Source organism: Zingiber officinale, chromosome 11A (genome assembly GCF_018446385.1).
Source record: "Zingiber officinale cultivar Zhangliang chromosome 11A, Zo_v1.1, whole genome shotgun sequence".
NCBI lineage: Eukaryota > Viridiplantae > Streptophyta > Magnoliopsida > Zingiberales > Zingiberaceae > Zingiber > Zingiber officinale.
The window spans coordinates 15,590,270-15,595,153 of NC_056006.1; the positions used below are offsets into that span (position 1 = coordinate 15,590,270).

At 34.6% G+C, this 4,884-nt stretch overlaps 1 non-coding gene across 1 annotated transcript; it reads left to right on the forward strand.

Moving 5' to 3' along the window:
* Positions 1-850: 850 nt before the first annotated feature.
* LOC122033218 lies at positions 851-958 on the forward strand. The gene has a single exon (XR_006126457.1). It is a non-coding gene; the product is annotated as a small nucleolar RNA Z279/snoR105/snoR108 (small nucleolar RNA).
* Positions 959-4,884: the final 3,926 nt, after the last annotated feature.

Genomic DNA, 4,884 nt, shown 5'->3' on the forward strand with positions numbered 1-4,884 from the left:
CGCCGGGTCGGTGAGGATGGCAGCCGAGGAGAATCGCCGTGAAGGTGAAAGTCGAGAGATCTAGGGTTTCATGCCTTCGTCGCTTTGGAGATGACTTCGGCAACGGGCGACGAGAAACGCGAGGGTGAGTCCGTGAGAATTGAGAAGAATAAAAATCTTATTAAAAAAAAATATATTTAACAAAGTATATATAAAAATACTTATACTTTTGGGCCCTTGGTATTTTTGGGCCCTAGGCAAGGGCCCTGGTAGCCCTGGCCCAGGGCCGGCTCTGATCATATGAGGTTCGACGTGGGTCTAATATGAAATCATATCAGGTTCAATGTAAAATTGATATGAAATAATATCATACCCATATTAAAAAGAGAATTGAGTGACTGAGGATGGAGGAAAGAGACCTCACGGTGTAAAGTATTAAGAAAGCCAAAGATGACAGAATCGATCAATCGAAAAAAAAAATTATGAGGAAGACTCCCAGCCAACAATGGCCAACATAGTGATCCCATGGGAGAAGCTTCACAACGTGAAGGAGCAACCTAACCTAGCAGCAGTTTCTATTTTTTTTTTTTTTTCAAAAAAAAAGTTATATAAGGATTTCTCCAAAAAATGAAGAAGGGTAATTTAATAATATTTATTTATTTTAAAAGAAAATAAGATTATTTTTTTATAAAAAACAATTCTAACAGAATTGGACTGGGAATAGGCCCACTGCGAAAGATGCTCTTCTGGTCTCTACATGGGCTCGCAATATTAGTCCCACATCGACGGAAAGAAAGCAAAAGAGGAGAGCTGCATCCGATATAAACCATAATAGAGATCAATCAAAAGCATGATCCTTCAGGCAGTAAACGGGATATGATGAGTGGTAATTTACTCGCGCAGTTTTTGTGCGTGATGAGCACCCGACCCAAGCCTGTTACGACAACGGGAGTGCTCCAATTCTTACCCTTCTGATCCCTATTGATTTTACTTTCGTTATTTCAAGTTCCCTTTTATAATTATTTATTTTATATTTTTAATAACATTTAAATGTATATTTAAAAAAAACTCTTGATTTTGTTCTATTTTATTTAAGTCCTTTTTATTAAAAACAATATCTTTATGGTATTTATAATAAAATAGAAAGACTTGCCCATAGCAGAAAAATACAACAGCAAATTGATCTCTTTCATAGAAGAGTCGGGTCGTAGAATTAAGAATCTTGCTAACGACTAATTAGATCATCCATTGTTAGCTATATAGACCTAAATAGAGATTAATTATCTGGAAATTAATTATCGGCATATATATCAGTTGAAAAATTTCTTTCATTTTTAATTATTTGATGGTTGAGACATTATAATTTATCCCTGAAAAGTACTTACATAATGAATATAATCACCTTGCTAAGAATACTTGGACGTTTTTACAAAAAGAAGCTTGAGCTTGAATTTTATTCCCAGCCAAATCTAATCAAGGAATTCTCATTCTCATCATGTGGAGATTAAATCCCCATCTCTACCCTCATCCAAGAACAAATATAAAAGAATATCAAACAATTCTCTATCCCTATATTACATCATGTTGCATCGGGACACATCCGAAAACAAATATAAAAAAATATCAGAGAATTCTCTATCCTTATATTATATTATGTTGCATCGGGACACATCTAAAAACAAATATAAAAGGATATTAGAGAATTCCCTATCCCTATATCCCATCATGTTGTATCGGGACAGATTTAGGAATAATATCCCCATATCTTCCACCCGATTTTTTTTTTTCCAAATATGAACATGCAAAAATTCTCTAAATTCATCTCTAAATTCATCCCGATTTCAATTTTTTCCCAGGATTCCGAATTCGTTGTCATCGCTAATAACAATATCATAATAAGACAGACAATGTAATAATGTTTGAAGATGTTCTCCTACTTTGCAGTTTAATACCACGATCGGTGCTGAATGGTTTCATTAGTCCACGCAATAATTGGACAAAGACTCTACATCATCTCTCTCGCTCACGAATAATTTTGAAAGTGACTCAAAAGGTAGAGCAAAGATGACGATAATGAAATCCGTTCATCGCCAAGTTGCACCACAAGTTGCATAGGTAGAGATTAGTCGAGGCAACAATGTGCAAAACATGATTTGATCGTCTCCATGCCCTCGTCAGTCCGTCTTAAGACCATCATAAGTGAGATGAATTATGGTAACTAAGAGCAATTCCAACCGGTGCCTTTTTATACTATTTTGATATAAAAAGGACATCATATCTCCTCCAATGGAAATTCCAAAACTTGCACCAAAATCGTGCAAGTGAACAATGCACTGTTCACTTGCAGTATTTTGGTGCAAGTACGGATTATAATCTTAAATTTATATTTAAAATATTGTCAATGAATTTATATTTAAATTTATATTTTTTAAATATAATATATCATAATCTTAAATTTATACTTAAAATATTCTTAAATATTATAAATTAATATTATTTAATTTAACTGAATTTATTATGTAGATGATATATATTATAAATTTATATTAGTTATTAACTTAAATAATTAATATTTAAAATATTAGTATGTTTATTAAATTATTTTTAACAAAATTACAAAATATTAATTTTAATTTTCTTGTAACTTAAAACATAATATCATAAAAATAATTACAAACATAATATCATAAAAATTAGTTATTATGTACAAGAAAATTTTTAATTTTAATAGTAATTATTATCGTAATAAGAATATTTAACAAATTAATATGTATGTTGATAATAAATTATAAGATGGAAAAATAGAATATTTTAAAGAATATTATTTTTAGTGTAGGAAAATAGTGTGTATTTGTTGGAGTTGAAAAAATTTGTGATGTTTAACGACACCAAATTGATGTAGAAAATGTACTAAAATAGATTTTATGATTGAAAATGATGGCCAGATGGATGGAAGTGTCAGTTGTTGAGATGCAGAGATTTATGCCTCGCTAGCCTTATATTCGAGCCGCATGCTATATGTGTAAACCACAATCCAGTGACTACGATACGTGGGGTGAGTTTTTTTCACCACACAAACCTCTCTTTCTCTCTATTCGGCGGCAGAATTATTATTTCGTAAAACAAGGAATGATTTCCAAAGGGTTTATTTTCCAAAAAATTAAATATTCTCTATATTTTATTATTGGGTCGGCGACGAAGAACGGTCGGGTGAGCGAAATCACAGTGTGCCCACCAGTAGCAACAAGGTGTCCCTACAGAAAGAAGAATCAAATTTTTAGAAACCGCGAAACACTCTTTTTTTATGACTTTTTCCCCAATTCTTCTCTAATGCATTTAAATTGTAAAATTTTTAAAAGTTGTATTTAACTTGACATATTTATTTTTCATTTTACTTTTTCATCGTTATTATTATGATATTATAGCTGATTATAAATTGTAAAATTTTTAAAAGTTGTATTTAACTTTAAATTTAAGGACATATTTATTTATTTTTTATTGTTTTCATCGTTATTATTATGATATTATAGCTGGTTATAAATGATATGTATTTATTCTGATGTTACCTTTTTAATGAATGAAAGTATAATTAACTTTTAGATGGTGAAGTATAATGTAATTAAATTTGTAATGTAATATAATGTAATCTTTATTATATTATTATATTTGGTAATGTAATGTATGTAATATTTGATTAATTATGTTATTTTGTTTGGTATCTATTATTTTTTATAAGCAATATAATTCGTATTATTATAAAATGACAAAAATATCCTACGACCTCTACCGACGGTCGCCGTACCTTTGTCGGAGCTTACGGCAAAAGTGATCGCCGTTGTTGGCCTCCTCTGTCGGCTGTCGCCGTTGGCAACCGCCGATCGTCGTCGGCTGCTGCTGCCAGCAATCGCTGATCGCCGTCAGCCGCCACCGGCAATCGCCAATCACCGTCGACCGCCGCCGATCGCCGGCAACCGCTGGCAATCAACGACAGTGGCAGCGGCCGGAGGTGACTGGCGGCGGTGATCGCTGGCGGCGACAGGCGGTGGTGGTTGGTGGAGGTGGACGACGGTGGTCGCTGGCGACCGGCGTCAGTCGTCGGTCGACGTCGGTCGGCAGTCGACGCCGGTCGGCGGCCAGCGGTGGTTGCCGGCGACGGGTGGCGACCGATGGCGATGGGCGACAGTCGCAGTGGACTAGGGGTATATTCGACATTTAAATTTTGGTTAAACGGTGACCTCGTAATGTAATCGGATTACATAGTATTTGATTTGTAATCCAGATTACAAAACTTTACTACGTTTTGTAATTCAGATTATATTACATTACAAGTTTAAAATTAAACCAAATAAAAAAATCAACCTTGTAATATAATCCTGATTACATTACAAGGCAGATTACACCCTACCAAACATAGCCTTATATTTCCACATTCAAAGAGTTGTCTTTTCATTACTTCTCACGAGACTTATTAATATCAGTGTTTAAAAAAATCCCCGCCTAGGGATGCCTAGGTGGTCAACGGTAGCCCATAGCCCTTGCCTTTTGCTAAGGCGGTAAGATATTAATCAGCCGCTTAGGCGGTTGTGCGCCGCCTGGGATGCGTTGGGTGCCACCTCCTCGGCAGCGCCCAATTTTTTGTCATGAAAAATTGGCTGAATCGATTAGCTGATTGATTTGGAAGGATTTTCGCAACAAACAGAACCCTACATAATCGATCAACTGATCGATTCGGCGAATTGAATCGATCAGTTGATCGATTCAACACGATTTTGTTTGTCACGAAAACTTGCTAGATTGATCAGTTGATCGATTCGGTCAATTTTTTGTGGCAAACTTCTTCCCTTTGAATCGATCAGCAATTCAACACTATCAATTGATCAACTGATTGATTCAAGGGGAAGAAAA